The sequence below is a fragment of the Falco rusticolus genome, chromosome 1 (genome assembly GCF_015220075.1).
Source record: "Falco rusticolus isolate bFalRus1 chromosome 1, bFalRus1.pri, whole genome shotgun sequence".
Lineage (NCBI taxonomy): Eukaryota > Metazoa > Chordata > Aves > Falconiformes > Falconidae > Falco > Falco rusticolus.
The window spans coordinates 40,825,936-40,837,942 of record NC_051187.1 but is presented as its reverse complement, the minus strand read 5'-3'; the positions used below and the strand labels follow the sequence as shown (position 1 = coordinate 40,837,942).

General features: G+C 45.4%; 1 protein-coding gene across 17 annotated transcripts in view; it reads left to right on the top strand.

Moving 5' to 3' along the window:
• Positions 1 to 12,007, top strand: part of FBRSL1 (fibrosin like 1) — a 548,072-nt gene that overhangs the window by 506,326 nt on the left and 29,739 nt on the right. The window lies entirely within an intron of this gene.

The window sequence follows — 12,007 nt, the reverse complement described above, 5'->3', positions numbered from 1 at the left end:
ATATGAATTATGCAGCAATTACTGTCTTGGAAAAGTGTCTGCAGGCTAAGCCCGGATACTCGTCTCTTTCTTTCACCCAATACTGAAATAAAAATGTGCAGCAGTTTTGTATGAAACTATTTCTGTGATTATCCTTACAGGTATCTGAGTCTGTACTTGTTTGCTGCCTAGGATGGAGGTTAGTGCTGTGGCAGTGCCTGCCCAGCTCCAGCTCGGAGGGTAACGTGGGGGTTGTGAGAGTTGTGCCTCTGCCTGGGAAGTGGGAGAGGACAGAGCCGTGTGCTGCTGGGCTCCCAGCAAACTCCTGTCACCAGGAAAGCCAAATACATCAATTAGTAGGGCAACGAACGCTCTCCTGAATAACCGTCCCTCACTACGGTGATAGTCCTCATGGACATCAGAATTGCAAGTGTCTTCCGTGGCCTGGACAACCGGCAGCGGCAGACGCGGCTTCCACCCAGCAGCCTGGCAGAAATGGTTGTGCTTGTGCCAGACAGTTACTGCAGAGCCACTCCAGTGATGTGAGGGGACCACAAGGAGCCAGCGGGAAGAGGAGTGTAGAGCAAGCATTTGGGTTTACAGGTCTTGAGTTATTGTTTCAGGCTTTCTGCACGTTCAGGCTGGCATCGCAGCAGCCCATGCAGCCATGCACCATCCGGCACCCTCCAGACTTGTAAGATTACTTTCCACAGCCTTAAACCATAAACCCTCATGTAAGAAAACATTCAAGAGTACCTTTTCATTAGTAGGGGGTGCTTCCATTGCAACATACAATACAGTGTTAATCCGTTCGATCTTACTAGATGCCAGATCTTACGTTATCCTCAAGCATATCCAGCACCAATGTATTTCCAAAATTTCTACTGCCTATTGAAGAATTTGCACTTCATCAAAGCAGAGAACTGGAAGGAGCTTCACAGCTGCATTTCACACGCTCTGAGATCATGCTGAAGGAGTTTGCCTTCCACAGTGCAGTGTTCTATCCTTACTGTATACCAAGTCACTCTTCCCGTTTTGAAGGAAAAGCTGGTTGTCCCTCACATTTTCCTTCTGGAGCATGCTGCAGAGCTTTCTGTTACATGCAGCTGCATTCTCAAAGTTTGTCTCCTGTCGAGCCAGATGAGAATGAAAAGATTTTTCTGAAGATGGTGATGCTACATCTTGCAGTATGGGCGGAGCAGAAACACAGTTGCAATTTCTCAAGGAGTGAGAAGTTAGAAACAGAAGAAAAAAGCTCCTCTATTGTAAAACTTCATTATCAGTCGCTAATACATGTGAATGAACACCTCATGTGGAACACAGCCCAGTTTTCTTGATCTTTATGGTGGGTGTGTTTAAAGGAAGAGTGGACTTTTTCAATCTTAAAAAGCAAAAGGCCATCTGTGGCTTCCTGATGCTGTTTACAGACCTTTTTTGCCTGTGCTGTGCTTGTCAGTAGCTGTATTTATTCATTGCTCACTCTCTGAATTAAACCGTTGAGGCAGCTCCTGACATGCTTCTTCCAGCACATCCTTTTGGAGTGACTATTTGGTTGCCATAGGGACCAAATCCAAAGGGCACACACCATTCAAGTAAATGCTCCCTGATTAACAACTTGCAACTTGTCCCTTAAATATTCTAATTATCTATGATGCAACTTGAAATGCTGAATGTATTCAGTCTGATAATTTCAGTATCTCAATTTTTCTGAAGATGCTATTCCAGCAGCTCTAGAGCTGGATTTTGACCATGTAAATAGGAGTGAGGTGGAAGCTTGCAGGAAAAATCTTCCATTTTTTCTTCATCTTGACCCTAGATTATCAATAAAGTTAATGGGAAGAGAAGCTACCGTGTAACTGCCATCAAAATGGAGGCAATTTAGTGACAGCTGAACATGTTGGTTTAGAGTAGCAGTGTGTTGCTGCTAAATCTGAGGGATCTGCCTGGAAGATGCTCCCTTGTGCCTGGGCGTGCGGAGGGAGGGCCGTGGGAGGCTGCTGGTTAGAAAGCGCTGGCCCCACTCCACAAGCACTGAATCTCAAGCGTTGCTTTCCCAGATCATAAGCATATTAGTACTAATGTGGCAACAGTTACTGAAGTGTGAGGGCTGGACTTAACAAATAAATCAGGCAGGGTTTTGCTAATATGTGTATGGTCAGTCAACTTCTTTCAGTTCCTGTTTAGCAGAGACTAAGTAACCTTGCAGCAGAACTTTCCATTCTCACAGCTCCAGCCATAACATCAGGTATTGTTAGTCAAGTCACCGAGGTGGTTCTGTCTGCCGCCCTTTGATATCTTTCAATGCTGACTTTGCTCAGCCAGAAGAGCAGCGCTGGCTTTTCAAATACTGATTGTGCACAGGTACAGTAGATCTTTTTCTGCAGTCTTCTGACACCTAGCAGGGAGCACCGCAGTCTTAAATCCATTAGAAATTATTACTGTTGTCTTTGTTATCCCTGAAAATTTAAATGGCTGAGTTCAGCACAGAGCCTCCTAAACAAAGTACAGCGTGCTGAACCAGCGGGGCTGGTAGGCACAGAGCGTGCAGGGAGCAGGCAGGTGTGGTGGCTTAGCTTTGGCACAGCTCTACAGGTGAGGTCCCTTCTGTGGCACCCTCAGTCCTCTCTCTCCACCACAGCCACAAGTTCACTCTGCAGCCATGTTTGCTGCACGTCCCTCCCGCCTGCTCCTGTAGAAGACGTTCACAGGCTTCCTGGGCCACACAGCCAGCTTGATGCCACCGTATTTCCATGAGACAGGGTCTGCCTCTAGCAGAACCTGCGGTAGCCTTCAGCTGAACCACCGCTTGCTCTTGCTGACGTTAGCCGAAGTCTACGAGCGCTTCCTGCTTTGTGCCTGGCACTGCTGAGGCCAGGGCCATCACAGGTGGGTTTCAAGCAAAGCTGGATCCCGTTGCCACTCTACATCGAAGCTTGGTGGTTTTCAATGGTGCCAGTGAGGGGCCTGATGGAGCGTGTGCAGCTTGGCCTTTGGCTTCTGCGGGAAGGGGATCCCACACGCCTGTTACCAGCAGTTCTCTGCGTGATTCTTTGTATCCTTATGTATAGACTCAGGAAGGGGTGAAGATGAAAAGGGTTCTTTCCCTTTTCAATTTTGGTTTATATAGGGTTCTCTCCTGCCCTGAAAAGCCAGCTTGAACGGATATGCATCTATGCAGGGGCTGAATTTGGGGGGGGGGGGGGGGGGGGGGGGGGGGGGGGGGTAGGGCGGGATGTCTGTGTGTGTTAAAAGGTCTATTGTGTGCCTCTGTGTTTCCAATAAAGATGTTAGGAAAGCCAACCACCCACGAGCACAGAATTTGATGCCAGTGGTCATCTAGAGACAGAGATGAGCTCTCTTTCAGGAGATGTGTGTAGGACGTTGGGTTTTGAGCTGATGTAGTTCATGGGAGTAGCACGTACCACATTCCACGATCTGAGCTTTCTAACTCTAGTTGCCATCTCTGACCTTTGGGGAGGAAGACGACTGTTGCTTGGACTCTTTCTGTCCCTGCTGCAGTGGGGAATAGATAATCTCTCTCCCTCCCTCCTTTTTGTAAAAGCTACTTGCGTGTTTGGCAGTGGAAAGCCACAGTGTGGTCCCAGTCACACCACTGCCCCTCTACCTGCTTGTTTGCTTGCATTGCCTGGGTTGGTGTCATTTTTCCATGGGTATGCTGAGCTTTGGCCACGGCTGTTCCACACATCCCACAGAGAGCTGGCAAGGGGAAGGAGCAGTAATGTGACACCCATCGTAGAGAGGAGCCAGTGCCTGCAGGCTGCAGGGTATGGTATGAACTCATCCTGATTAGCTTCGTGGTGTGGGTCCATCACCACTTAACTGGCTGCCAATAGCTTCCCTAATGAAGGATGATGGATGGCGCTTTGGGGCCTGCTTGAAGGGGCCAGCCGATGGGAAGCAAGGATGCGTGCAGGAATACGGCTCTCACCTGGAAAGGACGTGGGAGCTGAGCTGCACGGCAGCACTCAGAGAGCCTGAGCACTGACGGTTCCTCTTTTCCTTGCATTAGGACAAGCATCAGTTGTCTTCCAAGGCAGAGATGGGAATTTCTGTGACCCTGCGTATGCTTGGCTGGTTAGGGTAATCATCTCCTGTTCCCAGCAGAGATGATCTGGTGTTTGAGAATGTTCTTTCTTGCCTTTTTCTGGTTTTGGTTAGCAAGTGAGCTTTCTCAGCCAGCCGCTGACTTAGCTTCTCCAGGCTGGAAGGTCTTAAAGGTCATTCGCCCTCCTCCAAAACAGTCTCACTTTCTGATTTTACTTTAAACGATTCTTTGGGAGTTTGGAGTTCTCTGATGTCATTAAAAAAAAAAAAAATCAAAACCTTCATAAGACTCTGCAGATGAAACAAAATTGTTGTCTTAGCCCACACAGGGTATTATGCAGCCTGGCAGATCCCTTCCTTGTAGCAATAAGAAAAGGATTTGGCATTTAACCTCTTGAAATTAAACCAGAGTGTGAACTTCAATAGTTCAATCTTATCAGGGCTTTGCTAGAATAACAAATTGTGAAAAAATGTAATCATGTCTCCAATGTGACCTTGGCAGATCTGCCTCTGTGATGTGAGAGAGATTAGGTAACTCTAAGCAGATGTCTGTTTATTTTGAAAATAATAGTTATAATTTTTTTCCCCAGTTTGTTTGCACTGCCTGTGAAAAGATATGACAGAGAGAACTGTGGTTTGCATGGAGCTCTCTGTAACAAGCTGCTCTATTATGCCGAGCAGTAATTGCTCTTGGAGGTTTGAGTTATCGATCTATTGGTGGGGGTTCAATTTCAGTGTAAAGACCTGTGTTCATGATTTAATTGGAGTGATTAATAACTCCCTCACAGGCGAGATGGGAATCGATATGGATTTCAAACAGCAAAAGTAGTACATTTTCTCCTGTAATGTAGTAGTTGATGGTTTGTTATTTGCCCTTGTTTGACTAATTAAAATCATAAGATTCCTTGGTATATAGCAGTTTTGTCTGTTTAAAAGCTTACATCTGGAGCTGAGTATTTCTGCTTACTTACTTTCTGGTTGGGGGGTGTCTTTCTAATAGCTTATTTACCTCGTTGCTTGTCTGTCACTCAGATTAGGTGTACAATATGCCATTGCACATTAAAAAAAAAAAACCAAAACCAAAACCACCAACAGAACAAGACGAGACAAACACACCTTTAGTAAGTAACTACAAAAGGCTTTAGTAACATTTTATGGCCGGGGTGGCTCCTGCGTCACTGGTTTTTAGGCACCCAGCATCTGCTCGGGAGCAAGGCTGAAGAGATTTAACCCTGCAGCGTTTGATCCACCATTACAGCCCTAGATTAAAAGCCTGTATGAAACTTTCAATCTCATTACAACGCCAGCATCCACAGTAAGTGCTTTAGCTGCAAATCCAGTTTCAGCTTTGCATTGAAATGTTGCCAGAAGCAGTGTTGCTAGGAAAATGCAGTGTGACTTACTTCAGGGGAGTTTGAATGGTGATCCTTCTTCTTTATGCTCTGGCCCCAATCCTTGTGTTTGGCACTCGTTTTCATTCAGCTCCTGCAGCTTTGGAGTGTCATCATGCACGCTTACAGCTAACATGCCTGGATAGAGCATGGAAAGCTCCCAAATCTCTAGGAATAAAACATCCCATTAAAGAACCATAAAGCAGCAAATCAGCATCCAGTCCATAGGTCTTAATGCTGTTGCTCTCGGGTTCTGGGAGAGGGGGTTGGATCTTCCTGTGCTGCAAGCTTTCACAACAAAGGCTTTAATCTACACAGTTGGTGAAGGAAAACATTTAGCGTAGTGGTTCTGAATTTTCTTTTTGATTTGCAGAGTCCAGTAAGCTTTCTAGTGGAAGTACAGATGCCTATATGGCAAATTAATCCCAATGACAATAGACCTTTTCAATTAACATTCACAGACATCTCAAGATATATATGTGAGCCACAGACTGAAAACACTCATCTGGATGGAAGCGTTCTAATTTGAAAGAAATGTGTCTTTAGGAAATCTCTCTTACTGGTTCTGGAAATACTGGAGTAAATGCAGTTTTGCCATGCTTGACCTTTCTGTTGGGTGAGAAACCATAACCATACTGGGAGTGTAAGGAACAGGGCTGGAGTGGTGGTGCAGATCGTTGGGTGGTCGGGGCGTCCCCAGCCTCGGCTGCATCCGTGTCACTGGGGGGGGGGGGGGGTGGCCAACGCATGGACAGAGCAGGCGCCGGGGAGTGCTGCGACATGGCCATGCAGGTGTGGGGGGAGAGAGGAGCTCTCTGCTCAGGTGTGCTCCTCACATGAGAATCGTGGGGCATGACAGCCCTTCGCTGTCAGGAGTCCCTGCCTTTGTGTTAAAAACGTGAGATGCTTCCCTTGTCATGACGTTATGAAAATGACTTGAAGATATTTTTTATCTTTTAAACTTGGGTGTTTCAGAAAGGAGGGGGGGGAGTGGGGAAAGACACCCTTGGAAGTTAATTCTGAAGACCAAGCTGACAGCTTTTTGCCACTGTTGCTTTCTTCTAGGTTGAAAGGCTGAAGGCTCGTTACAGCCCCAGCATACAGCAATCTAGCAGGTTAAATGACTTGGGCAACAGAGTTTATTAAAACTGGCAAGTGCTCGCTCCAGTTCTCTTCCTGATAGTCAGGGCTGTCTGGGAGAGTAATTGATAGTGGCAGCTGTTCGGAGGGTGTTTCAGATTGTGGCAAGACGATTTGACTTGACAGACAGCTCTGTACAAATGAACTGAGTGATAGGGGCCGGATCCGGAGCAAGTTGCGGAAGGAGCTTCCCGCAGCGGCCCCGCTCGGGGGAGCGAACAAAGACCCTCACTCTGCACACAGCATGCCCTCGGCCGGGTGCCCGCATCGGGGCTGGCATCGGTGGGCTGTCCTCCCTGGGAGCGCTGCAGCCGTTTGCGGGAAATCCACCAGAGCCTGTGATGTTCCAAGCAGCCCGTCCCGCAGGAGAACGTGTTTTTGACACAACCTAACGTGTGCAGTACACTGCTGTCAGGTTGGAAATTTGGCCTTTGCTTTAAGGCAACGTTAACAATGGTTCACATTACACACCATGGAGCCTTTCAGGCAATGTGTGACTCCCAAGTCTTTATTTCTTATCTTAAGCTGATTTTCATTAAAATAGGTGGAGGAACTTGGTGCCCCATATGTTGGGTGGCTTCTGTGCTGTAGCTTTGCTTGCCTTACCTTTGCAGACCAAGCTAATCATCTAATGTCTTAAACAGTGCTACCCTCCTAGAACGCAATGAAAAAGCCATCTATATAAGAGCAAAAAAACAGCTAGGGATAAAGAATTGGCACTTAAATATTGATTTTCACTTGTAAGCACTCTACCAGTGTCAGTGCTATCACTGCCGATGCAAAATGCTTTATTCTCTCTTGTGCTTATATTGTTGCATATCCACAATACATTATGCACCATTCTAAAAGCTCAATTAAAAAAAAAAAAAAATTACTGAAGTTCACTGACTATGTTCCTTTAGTTATGTATTTGTTTTGACCTAGTGCTGTAAAATTTTGCTCTTCAGTACTCGTTCCCCGTGTTGATGGTTCAAAACTCGGCTCTGGGACTCATCAACCAACTCTGAAATACTCAGCTTCTTGCCACATACGTCCCTGTAATTCCTGTGGTGATGCTTTTGCAATGTTTCTTGCTGGAATTATAATAGGGAGCAGAGTTCATCCTAGCCAGCCTGGCCTGTGTCTGTTTTCAAGGATGTGTATAGGCTGGATAGATAGGCTGCAGATGGTGGTGGTTGTGTTTCTTGGGAAATTGCCATTGCTAAAGATGTCATTGATGGATGTAGGAGAGGAATTTCTTTCTCACATCACCCCATCACCCTTGCTGTTTGAATACAATGAGGGAGACTGCAGAAAGACGTCTGAATGACTCCACTTTTCTTTTTTTCAAGAGACAAAGGAAAGGCGTGCAAGCAAGATTAGATTATTTCCAATCACATTGTACGTGTGTTGACAGTCCCCTTTCAGCAGGAACCAGCAGCTTGCAAAGAGCAAGAGGCAGGGCTAGAACTGCTGTTGCCCTAAGTACTGTTTGTATAACACGGTAACTGCTTATTGGAGCTCTCAAAGCAGCCTTTACATGTTTAATCCCTTGCACTTGAGCTACTCTTAATCAGCTTGAAAGCAAATTCCTGTTACAGAAAGGTTTAATTTGTGTCTGGGACTTTCGGTATTGTATTTAGCCTGCAATGCTGTGTAGTTAAACACTGGTGAGCATGTCAGCCTGTGCAGCCATGGGAATGGGCAGTGCATGTTTATCCTAATAACAGATTTTGAATTCTCTGGGGTTGCATATTGGATCCATGCTGATGGTCTTTTAGGTTCAGGTGGCTCCTTCTGAAACACACTTCTTGCAGCAAATTCACCTGTAGTTGTTTTTGGGGTTTCCCTTAAGCTTTGACTCGTTTCTACAGGTTTACAGCAGCAGTAGCTAAAGCTCTGTGCTTTTTAAAGTTTTTAAAAGTTTGCATCTTTACCAGGTTAAATTGGAATGGGATGTAGCCCAAGACACAGGGACGTTAATATTTTGGAGCGCTCCAAATGGAAAACTAGCTGATCAAGGATGCAAGAATTACTAACCCCAGGTTGTTGTTATTTCTCTTGTTAGAGCAGTTTCAGCCCTTTCTTCCCCGTCTCTCGCACTCAATCATCATTCATCCCCGTGAGATCAAGACATGTTTCACTGTCGGTTCATTTAAGAAAACCTCTCAATGGAAGAAGTCCAAAGTGTTTGGTTAGAACATAAACAAAGTTGGCATGCTGAAAAGGGGTAGTGCTCTGCATGGTGGAGAATGGCAGATGTGATCCAGCCTTCCCATAGCATGGCTGAAACATGAATCATTGCAAATGTCAGATTTCCTGTGAAGGGACGAGCTGAACTGACATGCGTTCAGGTTTAATTAAGGTTGAATTATTGGAGCTGACTGTCAAGTCTTAGGCAAATTGACTCAGCCTGTTATCATTAAGCATGAAAATTACTCTAGGACTTGGTAAAAATGAACACATTTTTGCCTCTAGAACATTGTGGTATGGTCTGGTAGGTCTGTTCTTTTGTCAGGGCAGTTGTGCTCAGCTCCATGGGTCCATCTGCTCCGAAGGGCTAGAATAGGAGCTGAAGTACAGAAATTTATGAAAGGATCTCAGTCAAACGTGATCCAACTTGCAAAAAGGGAATATTTGTTTTCTTTCCTTGGGATATTTCTGTATGTGACCAGCAGTCAGCCTGGTCAGTTGGAAGGAACTTGGGTGCGCAGGAGTATAGTTCCCTTCAGTGGGGTATTCCAGCATCATACAGAGAAACTAGAGTGTGAGATCCTGATGAGAATGGGCAACATCTCTTGTCAAAATCATTAAAATGAACTTTCTGAGGGATTTCAGGGAAGGTAGCTCAGAGACTTCCATGTGAATGGAGAAGAAAGTCTTGAACTGGAGGCTTTTGTGATAGGTATCATAAGGACCTTGCTAAGTACCTAAGAAACCAGGTAATTATATCCTTCAAAGTCAATGTTTCTTTGGTTGCACAGAGAAGATGGCCTCAAAATTCACAGGTTTCTGGAGATCTCTGGAATATGGTTAACTAGTGACTGGGTATTGGAAACAGGCACTGAACAGGTAGAGGTAAGTGTTGGTAAGAAACAAACCCAGACCCATGTCTTTTCTTCAGTGTCAGAGCGCAAGTAAGTCACGGGGTGGCCCTCCGTGGAGTCAGATGAAGTGAAGGGTCTTAAGTCTTCGCTTAGGAGCGCCTTTTGTGTTTTCTGGAGTAGTGAGATGTATGGGTATATTTCCTTCGGGGCATCTGTTCTCCATTTTGTCCAAATCCATTTTACCAGAGACTTAAGTGAAACACCTAGGTGTGAGAAAAGTTTCTTTTTCAGAAAAGTTGACTTTCAAACATCAGGCAGGCCTCAGTGCCTGCAGTCGCTTCTTCCTGTCATTTTTCTCCATGGTTTTTCTTGCCTTTGTTCACACGGGTTCCCTTCCCTTCACCCATTGCGGCCCACCCTCAAGTCAGCCACGTGAAGCAGCTTCTCTCTCATCCTGTACGACAGCCATTAGAAAGGGAAACAGAAAAGTTGCCAGAACACCAGGATTCACCCACCGTCCTTCCCGTGTGGTGGCTGAGAAGGCTGGAGCGTTTTGCTGTCTCACATGCTTCTCCACACTTGCCCTTGAATTCACACCGTATCTTGCCCTTCTCAGGGCTTCTGCTTTTGCACAGCATGGCTACAAAGGGCAAGAAGATACTCACAGTCATGCCTGTAGCTTTTCCAGGGCAGGGCGGGGAGGCATATGGATATTTTTATTGTTGTCAGGAGCAAAACACAAAAATATTTCAGTACTGCAACCTGGGAGATGCAAGTTAGCAACAGAAATCAGTCATGCGCCCCTAGTACTAATATGACCAGGCTGCCTGGTCAGTTTGGTCAGTAAGGGAGCATGAGCTTTTTGCTTTGAGAAAATTACAAATGAGAACTAATGCTGAAACTACAGGGAATCGATAGTTGTACATAAACCTGGTCAAGCAGCTGCTTTTAATGCAGGACTTTATTGATTTGTTTTGGATCTAATTGACTTTTTACTCAACTAACTTTTGTGGTGCCAGTGTGTTTTGAATACACACCATTAGTCTACATTGCCTATGATTACACAATGTGATGTTTAACTCTGTAGGAGGAGGCCTGTTGGATGGAAAGAGCTAATAGGCTCTCAGGAAACCTATGCTCAGGAATGAAACCCAATTGCTTTTAATGGGTACCTCCTGAAAAAAAGTGGGATCTGCCGCTGTGAATGCACTTCCTCCAATATTCACGGTATGGGGACCCCTGGCTTGACTAGTCAGTGACAATTTTTCCATTGTGAGTAACAAAATCTGAGGGTTATTTATAAACATAGGTGGTATTATAAAAAATAATGGTGCACAAGAGTGATGAGGATTTGATTGTAGAAATAAATTCTTTGTCACTCTAAACATTGAAACTAAGTCTAGTTACATCTCAAAACCAGGGTACCTGTGATGCATTAACTCATATTCAAAAAAGAAATTCACTGGAATAAGAATTAATAAGAATTATATTTGTTGTAGGGAGTAATTTAGGACCTCTAGACATTGTTTCAAACATGTAAAGATGTGTAAGATGCTGGAAAGTACAGGGTTGATCATACTTGCTGCCAGCCAAAGCACTGGTGTTTAGAAAGGCTTCTGTTCCTGTCATCTGTGGGTTTGAGGCCGCACGTCTTCAACTTCTTTTCATATTCTGAATTTATACGTATGTCGTGATGGATTGATTGATTGATGAAGGAAATGGTACAATGGTAAGAGTGCAAGCAGAGCCAGAAGCAGTGTGGGAAACTGCCTTGTATCTCCTGGAAGGAGATGCCAGCACCATGTGGGCATTTTCTGTACAGAGAGTGAGCTGGTGCGCTGCAGGCTCTGATTCATCACTGGCCTCTCATCCAGCGCCGGCATGGTGCTGCTCAAGCCATTGAAGCAGCAGCAGCGAGGACTCTGGCCTCGCATAGGCTGTGTTCACAAACGCCTGGTTAGAGCGTCTGGTGGCCAGAATTAGCTCGCGCTGTGTGTTGTGTGTTATTTCCACACCTCCTACATCAGGAACTGGCTCAGTCCTTTGATGAGATGGGAAAATTTCAAAGGTGGAATTTGTGCGTGAGGGTGTTGGGAACGTGTTAATGAGTGTAGGTAGCATCTCTTGCACGTCTGCAAGCTGGCTAAACACAAACAACCCCCAACACGTTTTGGTGGACAGTAAAAGCATGTGTTCTAAAAATCAGTTGGAAGCGCTGTGTGTGCATGTGAAATACAGGAAACAACGTTGGTTCTTGTAACCCGTGAACAGCTTTTCGTGTAATTGTGGGTACATGGGTCCCCTCAGTTGTCTTTGACCTTTTGGATACTGCTTGATCTGAAACACCTGCTCTTTCCTCTCTTTTTCCTTTCCAGTCTTTTAACCCTTTGGTCTGCTTTGTTTAGC